We start from the raw sequence: 25,386 nt of genomic DNA, 5'->3' as shown, positions 1-25,386 counted from the left end.
TTTCTTTAAAGAAAACACAAAAATAGAAAAAGGTACCTTCTCATTTTTCTCTTAAAGTACAATGTGTAGCTAATAACTTGGACTTTTAATTCTTCCCCCCCTTTTTTTCTGGGATATTCTTCACTTGCTCCATTGGTAACTTTTAACCATGGTACTTTTGCCGATTTTTTTTTTCTTACAATGTTTATTTCAGTATTTTTACCTTACTGGCATTTTGCTTTTATATTATGGTTTTTGATTTTGTGATATTATTGGTTGTGTGTGTGTGTGTGCACGCATGTGTTTTTGCTTATTTTTCTGTTTTTGTTTTATTCTGGTTTATTTGTTTTTGTTATTTGCTTTTTTGACTTCTAAAGAAATAGCAAAATAGGTATGGAGTTGAATGGGTGGGGAGATGGAAGAGGTATGGGGAGGAAATGAGGGAGGGAAAACTGTGATTAGAAAATATTGAATGGATAAAAACAGTATTTTTACTATTGTACCAGGATTTATTTTGCAAGTAAGCAGGCAACTCTTAGGGGACCCTTGGTTGATTACTTTACAGATTAGATAGATATATAATATGCTCTGTTTCGTTATCTACATACTTAATGCATAATGGCAATGATAACATTAACTGTTTAAAATCTGAAGCAATATTTTCCTTTCTTACTAGATCATTGACATATTTTTTGAAGTTCTATGCTATTTTCCTCATATGATGACCTGCTCATAGATATTTTGTTATGAAAAGAGTGACTATTGATAATTCAGAAACAAAACCAAAACATACAAAGAAGAGGTTTAAGAAGGAGAGCTTGGTTTAGGGTCTATAGTTGTCCTGAAGCATGTTATCTGTCACTACAATCTTTCAACATAATTTAACTATTTTAATGCCAGAAAAACACTACAAACTTAAATGTCCCTTGATTTGATTTGTCTCCTAGTTCTGGTCTATCAACTGTAGTTAGATGCTTTCTCTTTCAGTTTGTCTTCCGAGAGCTCCACACAAGGGTAGTTGGATGAATAGATAGAGTTTGTGTAAGTGTGTGTGTGTGTGTCTGTGAGAAGTGTGGTCCTCTGTGCTTGTGTTAAATTGTGGGCTTCTATGCATGTATTTTTCTGAGTGAACAGCTTGTTCCTTTGTGTGTGTTTATCAATTGTGTGCTTCTCTGCGTGTATGTGTATATGTGAATTGTGTGTTCTCCTGAGTATCGATATGAACTGCATGTTTCTCTGTATATGTTTGTATGCATGTGGATGTAAACTGTGTGTTCTCTTTGTGTGTGTAAACTGAGCCACTCTGCATCTGAGGTTTGCATGTGTTTATAAGTGAACTAGGTTTTCCTCTGTGTGTGCGAATTGTTTGCACTTCAATGTGTGAGTGAATTGTGTATTTCTCTACATGCTTCTGGTGTATGTGGAACTGTGTTTCTGTATGTGTGGGAACTGAGTCACTGCATGTGTATATGTGGATGAACTGTTATGTGTCCCTGTATATGTGCAGTTGTGAACTGTATGTTCCTCTGCCTCTACCTGCATTCTCGCTATCAGATCCTGGTCAAATGTTTGTATCAAGTCTGCAGCTTCTCTTTACATCCAATTGACAGAAAGTTTGTAGAGAAATACCTTTGAATTTTGAAGAGGTACAGTTTATCACATTTTCCCTGAACATGTACATTTTCATATCAAGGGTGAGAATTCTTTATGTTACCCTAGACACTAGAAATCCCCTTTTCTGGATTCTCTGCTTTGTTCCATGCTGAAAACAAACTGTTCAGTTCTGTAGTTGGTCACTTTAGTCACATGTAGCCCTTAATATAGCTATGCTGAGAAACTCTTTGTTCTTTACTATTCTTTGTATATATTGTTTACAAGCCTTTTGATGCAAAAGTAATAGATGAAGTTACTCTTGTAAAAATTTTAAAAAGACAGCAGAGTCATTTGCTTCTTGGTCAGATTATTTTTGGAGAGCATTTGGATAAAAGCTCTTTCTTCAGGCATGGGAGAGAGTATATTTTGGTTTCCTAAATGTGCATCCTCCCTGAAGGACTTGGGACTCATACATCTAGATCCCCATATTGGCACAACATTAAATGCTTTGCATCTTTTAACCGAAAAGGCCGGGAGCAAACTTTGGCTATGGGTGGGATTTTCAGCATGCTGTTGTCATATGTACTGACAGTGCCCTGTTACTCCAGTTCCATCATTGAGATTTGTAATGGCCCAGACCCAATCCTCCATAAGCTGTGAAGGGCGGCTTTGAAATATTTTGAAATATTCAGCCTTCTGTGTAGATTATTCCCAGAGAGTTCGAGAAAGGATTTGCCTTATTTCCACTTGTTTGTTTTCCCTGGCTTCAAAATCCTCCTGGTAAGCTGATGTTGTCCACACAAATTTGGAGATAAAGTGATTAAGCCGGCGTGCCCACAAGCTATTGCTTCCATGAGCATATGAAATAGTCTACCCAGGAAATTATTGGTGCTGGAAAGGCAGGCATCTCATCTGTCTTCAGCTAATTCCAAGCTGCAAGTGTTTCTTCCAGCCTCGGGGAGTAGAAAATGTCCCTCTGCAGATCATATTCAAATCTCCTTGGCAGGGAGATTGTTTCACATCAAGGGATCCTGCATCTAAGAATCGGCAGCATTTTTCACTGTGGCCACTTCATAGGACCAGCACTCCACACGGTAGTAATTTTGAGATATTTTTATGAAGAACAAAAAATTCCATTTAATTTCAAATATATCCCACAGCTGCACCATGTGACTTGACAAACAGTATGAGAAAGCAGGGAGAGCAGGCGGAAGATCAAAAGCCGACAGGAAGGTGACAAGAAAGAGCTTGCATTGTCATTATTGCTGTGAAGTTCCTTGTGGGTAGAAAGGTGCTTGAAGTAGCATCAGCTTGACCCACATTGCCCAGAATGGAACATTAGTGCATTGGAATTGATGGTAACAGTAGAACCGGCAATGTAACGTGGATTGTTAGCTGTCCAGCGTCTTGTCTCCAACATTTTGTTCCAGATACCGTAGTATCTAGTGGTGACTAGTGTTGATCGTACAATCTTTTCTCATTGAACTCGGAAGTGCCAGGATGATGCAATTAGGAGGAACAATATTATTAATAAGCACCTACTAAAATTGTTTTTTGTGTGTGTGTGTGGGGGGCTCATATCCTAAGCTGAGTGGATCAAACTCGTTTTTGAAAGATCTTGACACCGAGAAGTAAATATAAAAATACTTAAAGTTGCCTGAAGTCTGTGGAGGAATATTTTTACAAGCTACAACAAAGTGGTAGAATAAGAGGCCAAATTCATCATGTACACCTTTCACAATTAAGGTCTAACCTAATTTTTACTTTGATGGAGTGTGTCAAGGTTTTTCTCCAACCCTTATGTTCTGTGATGATTATCCTAATTTCTTCTCTCCCTACCTCCTTTCTTCTCTTCTTCCTTCCATTTTCTCTTCCTTACTCCTTCTCCCTTCCCTTTCCTCCCTTTCCCTTCCTTTCTTTTCCTTCCAGCTCCTTTAATTCTATTGTATGTGATTGATAATGCATGTTATTGTGATATGATTTGATATTTGGACACATGGACAATGAAGTGATCATTACACTTAGTGTGCATGTGAGTTTATTAATTACATCACACATTCATCTTTTCCTTGTGGTGAAGTGGCCCAGATACTAAAAATCTCTCCTCTAGATATTTGAGAATTTAAATTTTCCAAATGTATATAAGCTTTCTTTCTTTTTAGTCTTAAATTCTCACATATGTTTTTTTTTCATTGCTTTGCCACTACCGTTCTAACCTCATTGGTGACTATAGTCACCCCACACTATTCAAAAATCCTTCCTTATTATTTTCAATGATTTATTGATTTTATACTTAAATAATGTATCTGTATGAATGTGTTCTCTCTCTCTCTCCTCTCTCTCTCCCTCTCTCTCCCCTCTCTCTTTCTCTCTCCCAATCTTTCTCTCAATCGATCTCTCTCCCTGTTTCTCTCTCTCCTTTTGTGTACCTATCTGGGTCTAGAAGCTCCACAACCAAGAACTGATGATCAGAATTTCAATAACAGACGTGTATCTCATCCTGTAATGCCGTGCACCACGCCCCCCATCTGTGCTCTATGCGCTAGAATCCAGTTTTCGAGCTTCGGGCAAGAGGCTGAAGGTTGAAGAAACACACACAGAGAAAGACCAACACACGGATCTCCAATCACTGGTTCAAAGGCCTTCCTTTAATAGCACCATGGAGGCTTAATTACCCAGCAGTCAATGGCCAACAGGTGAAAATCCCATCCTCTGATCCTCTAGGCAAGGCACAGCTTTTAGTAACTTCAATTAGAAGTCTCTAGCAGGGAAAAGCAGATGAAGGCCAGGACTCAACTGGTCCAAACACTGTAATATGGGCTTCACATCCAGTCAAGAAGGTGTTGATTATTCTGGAACATTTGTGCCAGTGTGGTAACCATGGACCTATCTTGCCAGCCCAGCAGTTGCTGTCATAGCTAGTTGTATTATTATCTAGATGATATACAAATGATTTCTTTCTCTTCCAGTACTCTATATAGTACCCTCTATATTATAAAACTAGCCAGCAGGGAAAAAAATTTCCAGTCGGTGTCAGCTTCGTTTCTACATATTCTGTGATCAAATTGAGTTGTTTCTTCGGCAATAGAGCCTTACCTTCAAGTCTTACTACCCTCAAGCCATGATGGGCAAACAGAAGCAATAAAAATAGCAACATTTCTTAGGCTTTGGGGTTCTTTCAGACAATACTAACCAAACACACGAAATGAGATATCCCACGTCTGGCACTGGGATTTTATATAAAAATGTGCATGCATCTTATATAATGGTAGCCTATCATATGGGGCTTTTCCAAATGCTCCTAATGTTATTTAACACTTTTAATTTTATTTACCTGTTTCCCATCTCTTCTTCAGACTGAGGATTTTTTGTTGTTGTCGTTCATTTTTAAATTGATATTCTCTATATCTATATCTATCACATATGAAAGCTTCTATATTTAGAATTCAAAGAAGTATTTTTTCATTCAATTTTAAATGTGAGTGAAGATGGTATTTGACAATAGGTTTCCCTCATTAGTGAGGACAATTACAACATTTTTCCTCTACTGTATTTGATGTGGTGGGTTGAATCTATCAGGTTTCAATGGTTGCAATCAAACCTAATTTTGACACACATTCCTTTTTTGTGAATTACTGAATTTAGTTTGCTAATATATGTTCTTAGCTACGTTTATTCTGCTATAATAAAATGACTTGGAAAAAGTAACTTAGGAAGATATAGTCCCTTACTGCGAGGAAGTAATGGCCATGGGAACTTGAGAACAAATTGCATCTGTACTTATGAAACGGAGGAGGGTGAATGTGTGCACTCATCTCCTTTTGGTCCCCCTTATATAGTCCAGATCCTTGCCCAGAAAATGAAGCTGTCTTTGGTGTGCTTGTCTTCCATTCTCAAATAGCCTAAGCAAGCAAATCCCTCCCAGGAATGTTCAGAGGTTCATCTTGTGAGTAGTCTAGATCCAGTCCACCATGGCTGCCTTCTGAAAGCCTCACATATTCATTCAACAGTAAACTTGAGGAACAGGCAGAGTGTAAGGCTTCATGATCCTGTGATCAAGAAATTGATCTCGACATGCTAAAACTTTCTCTTTCTTTGGTGTCTTCAATTCTGTCCTCTTAACTTTCAGCTTTCCTTAAGTATTTCTTATAGGATAATTGTCTTTCTATGTCTTGGTTACCTCACTCAAAATAATTTTTCTCGATCCATCCATTTTCCTGCAAAATTCAAGATGTCATTATTTTGTTTTTTTTTCTGCTGTGTAGTATTCCATTGTGTAAATATACCACATTTTCCTTATCCATTCTTCAACTGAGGAACATTTAGGCTATTTCCAGGTTTTGGCTATGACAAACAATGCTGCTATGAACATAGTTGAGCACATGAGAAAGCCTGAGTAATTTAGCTTTTCCAGCTGTAATGTACCTTTATGGCTACAGTGCTGTGGAATAAGGGAATACAGAGGGGTGCCTTCTATGATCCTGAGACTAAATCTCAGTGTTTGCAAATCTATATTACTGTGTTATGCCATACATAAAGGTTTCTCCAGTGTATAGCTTTCTAATAAACAAGCAAATAAATCTCATGTAGATTTTGAGAGTTAGTGGAGTCCTGAAAATGACTCATTTATTTCCTTTCTCTACTTGAAATGAAGGTCTGGAAGTTTTCCCCATTAGGAGACAGTAATTATTTACATACAAATTTCAGAGACTAATTAACCATTGCTATTCTTTTTACCCCCTGTCCAATTCTCAAACAAATTTTCTTCTAGTATTTACGTTAGAAGTAGTGGGCTTAGAACCCATCAGGCTCCTCCTGAGACCTTGCCCATGGACATTTATTATAGTCACAATTATTCAATTAATAAGAATTGTGGTTCAAACATTCCTACACCTTTCTGACAGCTGGGGCTCCTACTCCAGCTTAGCAGTCCTTGGCTGTGACTTGTGAGCTGCCGGTCTCACCAGATTTCAGGGTGGCAATTTGCCCTGTAATCTCACTTCTCTGATGAGTTCAATAAAAGTCATTGATTTTCTTTTGTCCTGCTTTGTCTTGTTGTAAAGATTGGAGTGACATCTTTTAAACTCTTTTTTTTTTCACACGCTCAAGCTGAAAATCCGAGTAACTAGTGGCTGCATTTTTAATGTCTAGGACATTGTAAGGACCAGAGTTTTAAACTGGTATTCTGTTTTCTCTTTTTTTTCCCCTCAGTGTACCAATGATATCAATTTTAAAGCGTGTTTCATAGTTATTATACCTGATTTGTTTAATCATTTTTGACATATGTGTTTGCTAAAATCTTTATTATGATTTTTGTATTAATGCCACATAATATACAAATTTTCAGAGACTTTTTGCAATATGTTGTCTTCCTCAAAGGGGATTTAATATTTTTAGAGGGGAGTATGTCTAAGGACAATTCTCTCAAGCCCAATAGATTAGTTTAAAGGTCTTGTTAGTTTTCTTTCCAACTTGTTTGTTTTCAACTTTGACCTTATTCTTACCTCATATCTCCTACCCCTGAGCTCTTTTCAGGTGCTAACTTCTGTCTTGGATTGCTTACTAGTGCTCCATAATATTCTTGAAGGACTTGATTGCCAGTCTCTCTGTAACCATAGGTCACTCTTACTGAATTTTGGAGTAGCTTTGTGTCTTCCTAGCTTCTTCTTCTTCTTCTTGTAAACATTGTTAAAACATTTCTTGGGCATGTTTACCTTAGGAACTATGGATCCTGCCTTAACTTTCAGTATGACAGAATACCCAGGATAATCAATTTATAGCAAAAAAAATAGTCTCATTTGGCTCCAAATTTTAGAAACCCAGGTCAGGACTGGGTTGGGTTTACCCACTGCACGTAGACACTGATGATTATTTTGGATGTCAGGATCAGGAGGATGTGGCAGAGAAAATGGTTTATGTGGTGCCTAGGAAACAAACAAACAAACAAAAAAAGACTACTTGTCAGGATTCCATAATCTCCAAGAATACAAGCCATATCAACGCCCTTCTATCTGCTAGAGTTTATATAACTTCCCAATAGAGTCACTTTGAATACTAAGACATCAGATTTTGGACCATTGGAGTCATTTAAGATCAAAACTATGGCAGAATCTGCACAACACATTTGGAGATATGGTGTAGAGGTATTGGGGCTAACTTGTATTATAACTCCTCTTTGAGATTACCTACTAGGGGTATAATTCAATATAAAGGAAAAGCAAACCATTTGGGTATAGCAATTGACCTAATAATTACAAAAATGTATTCTATACAATCCTGTCATCTGAATCTTTAAAAAGTATTTATCTAAATTTCTCAATTTATTATTTTGTATTGATTATGTATTTAAAAAATGATTATCATTTATTGGTAAGGTTGAAAGAAAGGCCAGGCGGTGGTGGGGCACACCTTTAATCCCAGCACTCGGGAGGCAGAGGCAGGCAGTTTTCTGTGAGTTCGAGGCCATTCTGGTCTACAGAGTGAGTTCTGGGACAGCCAGGGCTACAGAGAGAAACCCTCTATGAGAAAAAAAGGGGGTGGTGGTGGGAAGGAGTGAAAGACAGCGGAAAGAAGATAAAGAAGGAGGGGTAAAAGAGGAGAAGAAGAGAAATGAGTGGTCGCTCAGAGAGAAAAGGGGCTAAAGAAGATGAGAAAATTGTTCCATAGTAGTATTTAGGGCCTTTATTTGTTTAGTTATTGAGACAAAAGAGGTTAGTATTTTGCCCTAAGCAGTTTTTGTTAAGAGTAACATTCAATTTTGGTGAGGTTAGCAGGCGTGATTTTCCTTCGCAATGGTTCATTGGAGTTAATTGAAGAAAGCGGCAAGGGAATGTTCGCCGGTAAGTCTGAGCAACGTCACTGCTTGACGGGAATGGAGCCCTACAGGACCACACAGGACCAGGGCAACAACCATGGTAAAACAGCTAAGGAACATTTCTTCTTAAGCTGAAAAGTGAACGCTGTGTGTTCGCTGCTTATGTGCCTGGAAAAAAAAAGATGATTCACTAACTTTGACAAATTTGGGCTGGAGAGACGGCTCAGCAGTTAAGGACTGGTGTTCTGGAGAACTGATTGGTTTTTACCATAGACCCAGATTCAGTCCCTAGCATCCAAATGAGGACTAACATCATCCACAGCTGCAGTTGAGAGAATCCAGTGTCCTCTGCTGGCCTCCTCAGACATGTCTTGCAGGTGGCACAGAGAACATACATGCAGGCAATATACCCCTACATGTGAAATAAAATAAGGAAAGAAGAGGCCAATTAAGTGATAGATGTTGGAGGTTTTTGTTTTATTTTTTATTTAAATAACCCTTTTTTCATTTATTCCTCATAAGTGGCTTTTAGACATAAAGAAAAATAAAACAGCATATAATTCACAATCCGAGGGAACCTAGGCAACAAAGAGAACCCTAAGAGAGGCATGCATGGATCTAATATATATGGAAGTAAAAAATGTCAAGATCTCCTAAGTAAATTGGGATCATGAGACCCATGGGAGATGGTAGAATGGGAGGGGAGAGACAGGGAGGGGAGTGGAGAAAAATATATAAGTCAATAAAAACAATTAAGAAATAAAATAAATAAAAGAAAGATTTTCTGTTTTCCATCTCACATATCTGAGTACAAAACACATACTAGATATTCTTCTAGATTTCCATGAGGTAAATAATACTGGTGGAGAGTTTTGTATTTAATGAGATGTTTAAGCCAAAAAACTCTAAATCTGTTTGCCTCAGTGTCAGCCAGAGCATCCTTTATTCTTGAGCCAAAAGTAATAGTGTCGTTGACATGATAGTTATGGCAGGGAGGCTTGCATCAGGTATGTACATCAATGAATGTAAAAATACCAGAATTATTGTATCTATGATATAGTATGATATTGCAGCTATGAATGACCATCAATTGAATTTTAATCAGTTGTGAAAAGTAAACGTTTTAGCATATGTATATCCCATTTTTCAGTGTTTTCAAAATCAGCAGATTAATAAGATAAACTAGGTAGTTGTGTATGGTTGGATCACATTAAAGAGAAGATGAAATAAACTTGGGACTATAGTTTCCTTGTTAATGAGTGTCTCTTGAAAAGAACATTTTATATTTTCAAATTTTGTTTTAATGATTTGTATCACTAACCAGGAAACTTTACTAAACAGCCACTTGATTTGTCAATTGTTGGGTAATTAGCTTGGCTTAAAGAAAAAAAAATCATTAGATATAATTCATACTATAAGAATATAAGAAAGAAACACATTGACTGTATCTATACTATATAAGGTTTAAAATTTCCCACCAAAAAATATTTTTTTTTCCATTTTAGCTTCATGAGTTCCAGACTTATACTTCCCATGGTGCATATAAGGGATGATTTACTAATCATATATTTTTAGAATTCCTTCAGCTTTTTAAGGAGTAAAATAAAATTGTTAAACAAGGTAATGAAATAGACAAACATGTTTTAACACTAAGGTTTATAAAGTATCTGACATTCATCGTACATTATTTATACCTTCAGAAGGTTTCATTACAAGATGAGAGGTCTCAGAGGAAGTATTAATTTATAAATACTTAGTGTAAACTGAGTGAAGGTATAAAATAGTAATAATTGAATATTATAGAAAATGTGAAGCTGATAACAGCGTATAGATTAAAAGACATAAAAGGGAAAAGAAATTCAATACTTATGGAAATGAAAAATGGAAAGAATATGATATGAAAGAGAGAAATACAGGATAATAGAAAAATGAATACACAATGTTCTCCAGGCTTTTAGAGGCATTTTTATTTGAAATATTAATTTTGTTAATCTCTTAATTTTTAGTTGTATCATTTAGAAATAATCTTAATAAGTTAATGAGCATGTCTTACTAATATTTTTTAATCTAAAGAAGCAATATTATTTGGCTTTCATTATTCTATTTAATGTTGCAAATAGATGCATTACATGTTTATAGATATGAAACACTTGCTAAATAGCATAATCCATACCTGTCTATAGCTTAATTACTTTCAAGTCCAAAGTTGTGGTTTTTTAATAATGTATATGATACAGAAAAATCATACTTATATAAAAGCAGAAGAACACATAGAAAGTTAAAGTACTTCACCATGTTCTGAAATCTGCTAGTCTACTTTATGTTTTGTTTTACAATACAGGGTTTTTCTGTGTAGCTATGGCTGGTCTGGTATTTGCTCTATAGATCAGGCTAGTCTGAAACTCAAGGAGATCCTCTGGTCTCTGCCTCCCAACTACTGGGATTAAAGGAGTTTGCCATCACCACCTGGTCCTACCTAGTCACATTTTATTATCCTTGATAATTTAATTAACTCAGTTATTTTATGGAGGGGGATATTAAAATATGAAAATATGTAATTAATAGTTTTAATATCTACCGGCATGGTAATGAAGAAACTGATTCAAAGTTAAAAGTTGAAGGCAGCACACAGAAACTTATTCCAGGAAAATAGTTGTCTTCCACCTGGAATAAAAATACTTGAAAAATAACAAGCGTGTGTGTGTGTGTGTGTGTGTGTGTGTGTGTGTGTGTGTGACACATTGAGAGAGACAGAGACAGACAGACATGTCTGTATTCACCCTATATTTTGGAACAAGATCTATTGCTGAACCCAAGTTACATATCTAAGTTAACTGAGCATCTAGTTGGCTCCAGGATCCACCTGTCTCTGCCACCCACTGCTGGGATTGAAGGCAGATGCCTCCTCACTTAGGCTTTAGGCGGTACTCAGGATAGCACTTCAACTTTTTATTACTGTCAGTGAGTATTCTAATATAATATACATATATGAAATATGTATATATATATAATTTAATATATATGTTACATTAAAATATCTGTATTAAATTTAAGAGATGTGTGTGTATGTGGTGTGTGTAAGTCTAGTGTGTGCCTGGGGAGGTGTTTGTGGGGTATGTGTGTGGAATGTGTAGTATGTGTATTGTGGTATTTGTGAGGGGTATGTGTATATGTGTTGTGTGTATGTGCCGTGGGAAGTATGTGTGTGTGTATGTGTGTGCATATGTGTGTGGTGAGCATGTATATGTGGTGTGTGTATGTGTGTGTGTGTTCATACATATGTGGTATGTGTGGATATGGTATGTGTCTGTGCATACTTGTGTGGTGTGTGTGTGTGTGTGTGTGGTGTGGTGTGCACATGGCATCTGCATTTGCATGCAGGAGGTCATAAAGGTCAGAGGTGTTGTGCATCCTGAAGCCACAGCTGCAGGGAGGTGTGACGCACCTGATGTGGATGTTGAAATTTCCGCGAGGGTCATCTGAAAGGCAGTGAATGCTGTACCACAGACCCATCGTCTCAGCTGCATGAAGAGGTTTATAATGAAATAGAAAAAGATCATCAAAAACAACAAAGCAAAGTAAACGAAACAAAATTAGAACGAGGCACGGACACTTGTAGAGAATTCCAAAATAAGCAATAAGTTCAACTTTTATATTCAACTACAAATTAATAACTTACACAGCTAACATCAGTATACTTGTGGAGAGTTTTGAAATGCATAAAATATTTCAGTGAAAAAATATGATCAAATACATTTAGGTAAGATCCAACCAAAAATGATTGAACAGTGTATGTATAATCGAACCCTGAAGAGGAACAAAGGGAGGATACCACTGAAGCATTCTGAAAGCATATTTTACACCCATGAGCAGCTAGACATTCCTGGAGAAAGAACCAGCCAACTGGAAAATAGATCTAAAGGAGCATCGAAAATGCGGTATTGACAGACAGGCACACTCCAATCAGAGATGAGAGCAAAAATTATTACAAATAGAGACCCTAAAGGACCGTATCATTGGTGTCTCCAGAGAAATGGATAGGAGAAATAGTTCAAAAGCAGTATTTTAAGATAAAATGGCAGCATATTTTCCAGAACTAATTAAATCTACGGTATGCAGGGTTAAGAAGCCTGGCAACATTTTAGCACGACAAATGAGGGAAAATATAGTCAGGAAAGCATATTAGTAGTATTTTCTCCTGTGGAACACAGGCATATCCTAAGGCCTAGTGATTTTATTCTAGGATCATTCTGCAAAAGGGGATGCATATGCTCATCAAAAATGTCCTTCAAAATGCTCAGAATCACATTATATGTAGCTGGGCAAAAAGTTCTCAGTGTCTATTTCTGTAAACATAGATACTGTTTCTGTCCACCTAGTTGTAAAGAAGAAAATTATATGTATTTTGAAACATGCTAAGCTAAACTTGTAATGTCAATAACATATTTAAGGGAGTTTCACTTGGAATTAACATAATAGTTACCAGTGTCTCTGGATATCTGATCATATGAACTAGAGAGTTATTGCAAAAATTTGCAAAATTGCTACTAAATTCTTGTTCAATGTGGTAACTGTATGCTATATATTTTAAATGCAAAGTTAGCACTGGAAATGCTAAAGTTTAAGGAGACAGAAAAATATCATTTTAGTAAGTAATAACAGTAAGGGCGTTTTTCAAATCCATCTTACTTGTACATGAAAATAAACTGATCAATTTATCTGCATCAAAAGTAAGAGCTCATTTTTCCTCCAGGAAATTGTAACATGTGTGAAAAGATTACGCTCAAAATGAGAGGAATAATTACAGCATATATAGTTGATGAGAAATTACATATAGGAAATTGATAGAACATATGCATAAGCAAAACACTCACTTGAAATCATCAAAAATTTTGAACAGGAGTTTAAAATGAAAAGTAGAGTCAAACAACAGCATCGTATGTATAGTTGATAAATATCTTTAATAATCATTTGAAAACCAAGCAATTCTGCATGCTGGAGAATGTGATGCAACAAAAATCACCATCCATAACTAGCCGGTATGCATATTTATGGGCAGTTTGAATTCACTTGAGCTTTATTTGCCAAAGTTAACATTATGCCTGAGTGTGCTCATGGGGTTATGAACAAACAAATCGTCACATGGATGAACGAGCATAGGGGCAATCACAGAGATTCTTTTTGAAGATTTGTTCAGAATTACCCTAATAAGAAAAACTACTCCATATCCATTTATACTAGAGCAGACAAACATATTTTAGCTAGATGTATTAATGAAAGATCGTTCAGCAAGAAACTAAACAAACTAAAGCTAACTTTAATACCATGACTGCATTTTAGTAACAATGTACATTGCATAAAAGGAAGGCCTTTGATTGATTTTTATTGGTTTTTATGGATGTGAAGTAAAAGAGACAGAACTCTGATCAATTTTTATGTGCTTATAAAAGATAGAGCCATAAGGAAAATTATGAGAGTGATCATCATAAAAGTCAAGATAATATTATCTCAAAGGCTTGAGGACAAATGGTTGGGTCATTCTTGCTGAACTCGATGGAGGTTCTATGAGAAGTCACTGTGATTATTCACGCCACTGTCCAAGTGTGTCCAGCTAATTTGTCAGACTCGTGTGTCCTTTCATAATAGAAATGGATTAGGAGATAAATTTATTTGTGTGGTCTGTGCGTGAGAATACTATTAGGAGAATATTAACATTGCAATAAAATAGAAATCCCGTGGATAAAAATCCAGTTTTTTACTATTGTAACAACATCCTGGAATGAATAAAAGTGTGACCCAGCTCTGCTGCTCATCAGAATCATTCTGATACTAAAATAACTTAAACTGAACTTTAGTTTGGTAAGACTGCCCATGGAATGGACAAAATAACTTCTAAAAGTAATAGGTAAAGACCGTGGTTCGAGCTTTAAAGATAAATATAAGATTTTTGCACCAAAGGGAAAAAAAGACAAGCTATACACATAAAGTTGAATCAGTTCATGAAGGAAAACATGACTTCACTCCTTGGTTTTCCTCAAAGCTTTACAAATGCAGTTCCTGTTCTATTGGGGACACATTCCAAGACCCCAAGGAGTACTTGAAACTGCAGAAAACATAAACCTCACAGTTCTCGTTTTTCCTATGTGTCAACTATTACATGATACATTTATTAGCAAGGCATAGTGAGAAACAACAGTAATAACTAATAGAAGTTGAAAAACTAGAGCAGATTATACTAAAATTTGCATAAAAATCCCCACAGTATTTTAGATACTGAATTTTCTGCTTATACTTTTTAACCACAGTATACCTCAGGTAACTGAAAGCTTGGATAGAGTAACTGGGCAAATATCCACAATTCAATTTTGTTTTAAATCTGTGTCTGTCTTGAATTACTTCAACATATTTCACTGAATCCATTCAATTGGAGGACACTGCATATAGACTTCAATGACTGTTCCAGGATCCTTTTTAAAAAACTGTTTTGTGAAATTACAAGGTCAGCATTTATCTTGTTTGAAATTTCCAAAGTTATTCAGCACACTAAAAAAAAATAATCAGCTGGTTTATAAATTACTTGCACTGTATAATGAATAAACTTTGTCATAGCAGAAAGTGAAATGAAATAATTAGGCCTATACCATGGAAGTGTTCAGAGGGAAATAGAAATAGTTGTAGAAGGATATTTCACCTCACCATGAGGTGGTCTAGTACTGTATCATGTCAGGGACTAATTCTATCATCAAACACGTTGGAAATGACATGCAAGTCGAAGGAATTTCCATATTGAGAAATAAGAAATTCATAGCTGAGGAGGCCAGTGCCAGGCCTTTGAATAGCTATGGTTCATTTTATATATACCGTGATATGCTTTTATAACTGAAATAGAAATTAGTTAACGGCACTAGAGATAGAGTTGTTATGCTCGTCATTGTCATCCTTTCCCAACAAATTCACTACCTTTTCTGCTAATACCTTGCTTTCTGATACAACGAAGGAGAATTTTTTTTTTCCATTTCAGAGTAACTGGAGTTGCTTTTCAGAATCTCATTAAGTCATTACTTGCAAGTCTAGCTGATTTATATCATACGTGATAAAACCAACCTCCACATAGTTAGGCTACTTTGAGTCTTGGCGTTACAATCTCTCTAAGTAGTACCAAAGTTGTTTTTGTGGTGGCGAGTTGCTCACTTGGGGTGAGAAGACCGCAAGCTGGCAATTGTCTGGGTCGTTACGCGCTCAGCTATGTCTTGCCTGTGCTTGCTTCTGTGTCGCTCTTGTTGCCCTTTGAGGTGTTTTAATTTGGAAATAGAAAGGCTGACAGAACTCCGCGTTTTAATTTAATCGTATGAAGGGATTGATTGCCGTATATTGATCTATAAGTGGGCATGCTGGGTACTGAATCACAGCTCTAGTGCTCACTCATAACTTCCCAATGAAGTGGCAGATGCTGTTGTCAGGACAATATATAAATTACAGTGTTGTTATTTTCTTTTTTTAATTTTTTAAAATTTATTTATTTATTAAAGATTTCTGTCTCTTCCCCGCCACCGCCTCCCATTTCCCTCCCCTCCCCCAATTAAGTCCCCCTCCCCTCAGCCCGAAAAGCAATCAGTGTTCCCTGTCCTGTGGGAAGTCAAAGGAACCCCCACCTCCATCCAGGTCTAGCAAGTTGAGCATCCAAACTGCCTAGGCTCCCACAAAGCCAGTGCGTGCAGATTATCATGATTGCCCTTCTTGGAAAGGTGGAGTACAGAAAAGAGGCCTTGAATGTATTTTCATATGGAAGATAAATTTACCAAATGATTCCAAAATATGTTCAGATTCTCAATAAATATGGAATGGATTAGTGCATGTTATGTTTTAAAAACTGTTAAACCTTGTGTTGGTTGTAAATGATGAATTAATCAATGCTCATTTCTAAATAAAGTAAGACTATGTCTCAGCTGAAAAAAAAATTACAGTTTTGTTACCTGAAAACAGTGACACAGGCATTCATAAGATATTTCTTCCTCTTTCACTCAATCAAGCAACAAGTTTGGGTAAGTAAGTACACTTAATTTTAGTTTTGTATGTTTTATGAGAGACCTTTTGAAAATGAGGGAGCTTCGGCAATTAGAAGGTTTGCTTAAAACCAACTCATAACTGTCCTTTCCTACACACGTGACATGTGTAATTAGAAAATAATTTTGTCTATTTTTTCTGAAGACTAGTGTAATAGTATTACTTCTCGAGTCCCATAGTCAATCTCTGTTCCCTGTGAATCCCTGCAGAGGTAATGACACTTTTTTTCCAACTTCTTACTATTTTCTCTATTTTCTATGCCTTCTTGTGAGCCTGCTTGTTTTTTATTTTTAAGCAGGTTCTTCTGTTTTTAGACTTCATCACCAGTGCGAATCTTTGCAGTTTTTATTTATTTGTAAAGTGAGGTGAAGTACATGACCATGCTGCATCTTTCCTTGTTAAGTCATAAGTCAAATAATGGTTTGGGGCTTTTTGTGATTTGAACAAAGTGTTTGAAAAATATTAAGGATTAATATAAGCACAACACTGTAGAGTTATGACTCAGATCATAAGAAACGTTGACAAGGAGAGCTTTTTTTCCCGTTTATTTATTTATTAAAGATTTCTGTCTCTTCCCCTCCACCTCCTCCCATTTCCCTCCCCCTCCCCCAATCAAGTCCCCCTCCCTTGTCAGCCCATAGAGCTATCAGGGTTCCCTGCCCTGTGGGGAGTCCAAGGACCACCCACCTCCATCCAGGTCTAGTAAGGTGAGCATCCAAAAAGCCTAGGCTCCCACAAAGCCAGTACGTGCAGTAGGATCAAAACCCCACTGCCATTGTTCTTGAGTTCTCAGTAATCCTCATTGTCTGCTATGTTCAGCGAGTCCGGTTTTATCCCAGGTTTTTTCAGACCCAGGCCAGCTGGCCTTGGTAAGTTCCCGATAGAACATCCCCATTGTCTCAGTGTGTGGGTGCACCCCTCGCGGTCCTGAGTTCCATGCTCGTACTCTCTCTCCTTCTGCTCCTGATTTGGACCTTGAGATTTCTGTCCGGTGCTCCAAATTGGGTCTCTGTCTTTGTCTCCTTTCATCGCCTGATGAAGGTTAATATTCAGGAGAGCTTTTAAATTTAAGATATGATTCCTCAAATGGCAAAGCTAAGATTTCCAAATTTTTCAAAATAGAGCGAAGCGAGTCAAATCATTTGCTCCCTCACCTGTCTTTGTACAGATATATGCATGAAAAATTTAAAAAGACAGTTATCAAATTGTAATGTTTAAATAGTAATAGCCAATTAAATAATAGTCCGTTTTCCTTACGATTTTAATCCATAGGCATCATGTTGAGAAAAAAGGCCATGGAAGCACACTGAAGGAATCTTGTCAGTCACTTAATTTTTTGTCAGTCTTGCAGAAATAATAGCCATAGCTTCTTACTAAAGGCAAGAATCTTTCAAAACTCTTTTAAAATATTATGCACTTTTAAATATTTTCAATAGACCACGTGATTTTTGTTCAATGATTTCTGCATTTTTTAATGCATCCTAAAATGCATGCTCCAGTAGTAATTGCCTGTGCACGCAAATGTGATGTCTTCAGAAATTAAGTTGTGATGAGGTCATGTTATATTAGAATAGGTGCTAATTAAATAAATTTTGACTTGCTATGAGAGGAATTTGGACAGAAAGAGAGAACAACTAGCGAAAGAAAGGAATCTAGGGTTAGACTGCCAAAACTCAGAGATGTAGAGATTCTGGCAACCAGTGGAAGTTGGAAGAGATCCCTCCTCTGTGTCCCCAGAAGGAACCTACATGGCAAATTCTGTAATTTTGTGCTAGTCTTTTAGGTAACTACAGAACATTCTCTTCTTATTCATCGATCATATTCAATGTATATGGTTTTATGTTGAGGCCTCTGATCCATTTGGAGTTGAGTTTCATGCAGGATGATAGGTATGGATCTATTTTGATATTTTTCTATGCAATCACTCAGTTAGACAGCACAATTTGTGGAAGATACTGTCATCTTCCCAGTGTCTCTTTCTGTGTTCGGTTTCTTGGCTTCTCTGGCTCTCTCTGGTTCTTGGAAGAGTGTGGTGGCTGTGGATCACCATGTAGGTAATGCTTCAGAGATCCTGCTGGGGCGAGGAGGGGATAGTGGGAATCTCTGGAATTTCTAGGCATTGGGAGCTGATACTAAGGAATGAAGATGAGCTAGAAGGGGGATCTGAGAGATGCTACAGGCAGGGACCACATTAGGGGGAAGTGAGTGTGCCACCAGGATCTGCGTAGATGCCTGGGAAAGGGAACAGAGAGGAAGAACATGCCATAGACAAAGGTCTGCTGAAAAGCTGGGAGAAAGCTTGGGGATTTGAGTCTGAGCACAGGAGGATGAGTGAGGATTGTCTCCCCATGGCCAATGGGTTTCTAGGGAGTGCCTGTGGGATTGGCAGTTGGGGGCTATTCTTCCTCATCTGGTCTTTTTAGTGGGGAAACAGCATTCTGGCCATTGTACAAACCTGCCGTTATCGATATAGGGACTCAGAGGAAAAGTGAAATCTGTTCAATGAATCACTTCCTGTGTTACAAATCTAGTTTAATGTAATGTCGTATCCAGTGCAGGTGGATCATTATCCTTACATTGAATGTGACTTGTGACACAATCTAGGCTGCATAAAATCATTTTAACTAAAAGAGACTTTCATAATCTAAGTGTTCTGAAAGCTCTTTTCTGGGATTTTTATGGTTAATTAAACTATGTTTATCATTCTTTAATATTTTTTAAAACATTATTTTTGTTGAAAATAATGTTTCCTATTTATCTTATGTATAGAAATATAATTATAGATATTTAATTTGGCTCTACGAATATTTATATAATTTGAGTTCAGAAGGCATAGAGATAATTTAAAAGGATTTATACCTTATGATCATTTACTCTGGATTTTTATTTTTTGAAAATTATAAGACCAAATAAAAACAAAGAAAACAATTTGTTATTCATATAAAATGATGAAAGCATATATAGAAGATTTGAAGGAATCAGGGAAAATAGAATAATTAAGAAGTTATTGAGATAAAATACTAAAGAATGCAATAGTGCTGGAACTAAAGACACAGAAAGATTAAATTATATAATTGTCATATATATAAATTATATATATATATGCTTGAGAAAACATATTTATGTTTTCTCATATATGCTTGAGAAAATTTACATATATTGCTATGGTTTGAAGGATCCCATGGAAAACCCATTTATTTAAATTCTTGATTCAGAATCGGTGGAACTCTTTTAGGAAGGATTAGGTGTGACACCATTGGAGAAAGTACATCACTGGGGGTGGACATTGAGATTTCAGTGCCTATGCCAGATCCAGTCTCTTGTTCTCTCGTTGATCCATATCCTGCCTCCAACATCTTGTGGATCAGATTTAAATTCTCAGTTATTGCTCTAGAACCACGACTGGCTGCCTTGTATAATGTTCTCTATGAAGATAGTTACAGAATCATCCTCTTCAACTGTAAGCAAGCACCCAATTAACTCCTTAATTTTAGTGTAAGTTGCCTGGTCATGCTGTCTATTTACAGCAAAGAACAGTAACACACACACACACACACACACACACACACACACACACGTTCAATGGAAGCAGAGTAATTAAAGAATAAACAATAAAACTCCATAGAGTAAAAGAAAAGTTTTGAAATGTCTCTACTCTTATCTCTACTCTTAGTTCTATGATTCTAGATCAATTGGTCAAGGTGTATAGTTTTACTGAGAACATAACATATTTGTAACTGTTATTGAATGTTTTGCTATCTTGATATTTTGGACCCCTTTTAATTAATTTTAAGCAGCATACAAATCAGTCGTGTTCGTCGTGATATCTTTATACATATGTGAAACATACATATCATGTTTTTCCTTAGTTTACTCCTTCCCTACTCCCTCCATCTACATTATTGTATTGATTCCCTTCTTTTACCAACAGACCTACCTTTTGCTGGTGTTTTGAAATTTTAACCTTGATTATTCAATTTGTCATAAATTTTATTTTTTGTAAGTCCAAAGACTTGGTAAATTTCATCTTCTTTCTTAGATACTTTCCATTTATTCACAGAAGAATCCTTTTCTAATGATTCCATATCACTGACATCTATGGTTCTCTTTTCATTGCCTGCTTGCTTTTTCTCTCATTTTAAAAGTTATGTAATCTATTGTACTGTTGAATGTCAGTCAAAACATAAAAAGTATGAGTGGAATAGTTTGTGTTTTTCTCTGTTAAAAATGTGTGAACTCAGCTGGGTGGTGGTGGCGCATACCTTTAATCCTAGCATTGGGGAGGCAGAGGCAGTTGGTTCTCTATGAGTTCAAGGTCAGCCTGTTCCACAAGAGCTAGTTCCTCGATAGATACCAAAGTTACAATGAAAAACCCTGTCTCAAGAAATAAAAGAAAAGAACAACACCAAAAAAAAAACCCCATGCAAATTAGAGAACTTTCTTTATAGAACATATGAGGCTTAGGTACAGGCATGAGAAAACCTGGAGTTTAACTGGCCTCTGGATTACAGGGCCCTGTTGGATTTTCACCTGTGGGAGTGAGGAGTGAGGGAGTTTCTCCAGCCATTTAACTCAGAACACTGCTTCACTTCTTGCTCTCCTTGCCGCTCAGACTTAGCCTTCTCTTCTTCCACCCAGGGAATTTTCATAATCTGAGAAGCATTATCATCGAGCATACGTTCAAGGCTTCTTATAGTTTTTATTTTGTAATTGGTTGGCTTTTTCTTGGGGAAAAGCTTATGTTTATCTTATTTTCACATCAGAATTATAAAGCTGGCTGAGAAAGGAAAAGTGAGCTTCATATAGCATGCCACTTTTCTATCTCTTGTTTTTCTGTTTATTGTATCAATGATGTTACAGCCATTCCTCAAATGTCTCCAGTTTGGCAAAGGTCGAGCTGCAGGTTGATGCTACCTCTTCAGTCTTTCAGGCATGACTGTCCTCATATCCAAGATAACACTAGAATGGGGTTCTTACTCCCACCAGGTTTATCTGCTTTATAGGAAGCACGTATGAACCATTTGTTCCACCAATACCTCTGCCATCATAGAGCTCATTTTAAGTGTAAAATCACCATTATTTGGAATCTGAAAACTCACAAAATTTCAAGATTCAGTTGACATGTCAATGCTTGCTTTATTATAAACTGAAACTTAAATTAAATACAAACCCATTTAAAATAAAAATTCTCAGCCAATTAGAGATCACCATGAATATTTTTATGAAACAATAACCCTTTCCCAAAGAAGAGTTACACTTTGTACTTTTGTACATGTGTGAATATCTTTCCTATCTCAATTGAGATTAAATAGTTTCTCATACCTGAGATTACCTTAGTCAGTGGTTGATTGTGCTTCACAGTGCTTGCTATTCGGTATCTCTCCGCATAGGTCTGACTTTGGACATTATGGTAAAATAAAAAGAAAATGGCAAAGTTTAAATATCCCATTCTGAAAAGGATTTGTAGCACAGAAATTAATTCTCTGTAAATTAATATCTTAATTGTAATATTTATTTATATATTTTTTGGTGTTTTTTTGCATTTCTTTCTTTTTTTAATTTATTTATTTATTAAAGATTTCTGTCTCTTCCCCGCCACTGCCTCCCATTTCCCTCCCCCTCCCCCAATTAAATCCCCCCCCAGCCCGAAAAGCAATCAGGGTTCCCTGTCCTGTGGGAAGTCCAAGGAACCCCCACCTCCATCCAGGTCTAGTAAGTTGAGCATCCAAACTGCCTAGGCTCCCACAATATATTTATATTTTATGTGATAGGATGAATATCTGAAACAAGGTCTCACTATATCATCTGGGATTTCCAGTAATACACTTTGAAGCACAGGCTGGCTTTGACATCATAACCCTTCTGCCTATAACTTCCAAGTCCTACTAGGGTTACAAGCATGTACCACTTTTATTAGCTATTTTTAGATTCTTTAAGGCCTTCAGAGCATTCAAAGTAGAAAATTATAAGGGAAATCCTTGAAATGATGAGAATGTTCTGAAGCTTGATTAAGGCAATGATGTCACATTTATGAAATTTCAAAATGTCATTGAGTTACAAATTATACTTGGAGAATGTTATGGTATTTAAATTTTGCCATTACAAATCCGCAAAAATGATATAAAAATCTTTATCATATGGTGATTATGCAACTTTCTATGAATTTTAACTTTATTCCTTTCTCGAAACTTGCTCTTTGAAAGGGGACAGAAACACAAAAACCTTAAGTTTTGCATAGTGGTATACTTCTAAGTACTTGTGATGTCGAGGTAGGAGGATCATGAGTTCAAGGCTAGTCTCATCTTCATGCCAAACTCAAGACCAGCAACATGACATCCTATCTCAAGCTTCCCTGGTTGGTTGCATTATATTATGAGGCTTTGGAGCTGTAGCCTTGTTGTAGGAAGTTCATCACTTGGGCCAGGCTCTGTGATATTACACAGTCTCATGCTCACCTTATTTCCACTTTTCCCTCTCTCTTTGTCATGCTTGCAGGGAAGAACATGAGGTCTTAGTTTTCTGTTCTGGCTACTCTGTCTGTTGCCTGTATGCTGCCCCTTCTATTATGGAGTCTAATCCTTTGGAAGTATAAGCCAAAATAAATTCTTTTTTTTACTATAAGTTTTCTTTGTCATGTTGCTTTATTACAATAGTAATATAACTAATATAGAAGTTGGTACCAGAAGTGGAATGTCGATGTGAAGAAGCAGATCAGGGTTTTTTTTTTTTTTTTTTTTAAAAATGTGGAATGCTTTCAGAATTAGGACTAAAAAGCCAAAAGGATTTAATGCTGTGGAAATGGCTTATTAAACCATCCTATTGAAGACTGGAAGACAATGCTGAGAGAGAAGACTATAGAGGTCTAGTTCAAGACATTTCAGGGGGAATCTAAGACTCTAACAGCAACTAGGCGAACAGCCATTTCTATAATATTTTGTTAAAGAATATAGTTCCATTTTTCTCTTGTGTTAAAATTTTTTCCTGAGGATAAATTTGAAGGTAATGGGATAGTTTCCTTGGGAGAGACAGTTTTAGGACTATGCCACATTGGGTTTGTAGAATGGAGTTCTGATAAGGCATATGTAGTTCTAAGACGAAATAGAGCAAGTGGGGCAGAGAGAAATACAAACACAGCTTGGAGATTAAAGGAAGAGTAAGAAGTTGAGTGTTGCAGACAAGAGTTGTGCATAAGGAGAGGCTCCAGATATTACAGAGATTAATACACTTATGGAAACCCTCCTATTCTGAGCTTGAATGTAGAAAACAGAGCCCTTAGGGCTAGATCCCATCCACTTAAGCTTACAGCTCGTGAAGGAAAGCTTTCTGCTCCTAGAAAGCAACTGAATATAAAAAGTACAGTTGATGTGATTCAAGGCGGGGGAGGTGGCAGAATGGCAAAAGAAATTGACAGTTTCACTCACGTGGTGCTGATTTAGAGAATGTAAAGACAGACTGAGGGAGTTGTGGACTGTTCATTTGAAGTTTAGAGAGCTGCTGAGGCCAACAGTGATTGGCAGAGAAGGATCTGCATAAATGCCCTGAGAGGCCTTGGTGTGAATCTATGAAAGAGAGGCCTGGAGTTATGTGAAGAACTACAGATGTTGCAGATGACAGAGCCGTGAGACAATTGCTAAGGAGCGTGGCACAGAGGGAGTGGAAGTCCCCTCCAAAGAGAGGCGTGTACTCCACACAACACAAATATCACAAAACTTCTGAACCCTACGTGTTTGAGTTGCATTTCACATGCTCTAACTGATGTGTAGCAATGTACCTCTGTTTCCACTTTTGGTAGAGAAGAAAAGCAATCACTTCTATTGCTGAGTTATAGCTATCCACTAATTTACCCTGTTTATGCGTAGTAATTTAGATAGTAATTGTTTAAGTGTGGTAACAGTAGATATGAAAAGTACTGTGGATCCATCGTCTGTTCTATGCAGTGAAATAAATAGCTGATTAAATTTCATAATTGAAGGTTCAAGAGTAAAACTGGTGGAGAAAAATTGATGTAGGAAACAGGAACAATATTAGTAATTTTAAAGTAAATAAAGCTACTTTATTCCTCATGGAATATATTGTTAGCTATGGTTAAAATTAATTCTACTATATTTACTAATTGAGGACCAATGAATGCTAGTGTTAGTAATTCAGGATATAATAAATTTAGTTGTTTTTACTACTTTGTTTTTACTGCTTCTTGTACTGTTTGATATTAAGTACAGCATTTGATGAAAGGTAGAACCCAATGTGCTAAAAGTTAAGAGGGTTTGGAAGATTAGCATGGCCTGGGCATAATTGTTAGAATCTGAGATGGTAAGTGAATTCATATGTGAATAACTAATTAGCAATTTGAGTCATATAAAGTCATTTAGAATAATATGATATGACATTGAAATCATGCTTCTTTAACAATCTTGGTAAAGTGAAAAAGTGTGTGTGTGTGTGTGTGTGTGTGTGTGTGTGTGCTTGTAGCAACAATTAAAGAAAAAGACACCACAATTTTTAAAGACAGCTAGGAGGATGCCTGAGAAAGTGAGGACAGGGGAAGGGGATAGAGGAAATGATTATAATTTCAAAACAAGTATAAAAATAAAAATTGAAATATTTGAAAAATTTTTACTTAAATGTATCATAAATATTAGTTCAGAGCTTCCAGTGCTCAGTTTGGAGATCAGCTAGTTTTCTTAAACCTGAGCCTTCAAAATACAACTCAGAATCTGCTCTGTGTTTTCAGCGAAGTTGACTTAGCCTTCCCCGTTGCGTGTGAACTTTGCTGCTTCTCCCCCAGTGTCTGCCAGCAGCCATGCATGTTCCTGAGAACAGTCTGCAGAGAATCTACTTGTCAGTGCTGAGCAGAGATATAAAAACCCTGGCTTGTCATGCAATCACACAGACATGAAAGCAAACGCCTCAGAATTCAGGCCTAAATCTGTTTTCCC

The sequence above is a fragment of the Microtus pennsylvanicus genome, chromosome 20 (assembly GCF_037038515.1).
Source record: "Microtus pennsylvanicus isolate mMicPen1 chromosome 20, mMicPen1.hap1, whole genome shotgun sequence".
NCBI lineage: Eukaryota > Metazoa > Chordata > Mammalia > Rodentia > Cricetidae > Microtus > Microtus pennsylvanicus.
Note: the sequence above shows the minus strand (reverse complement) of the source record.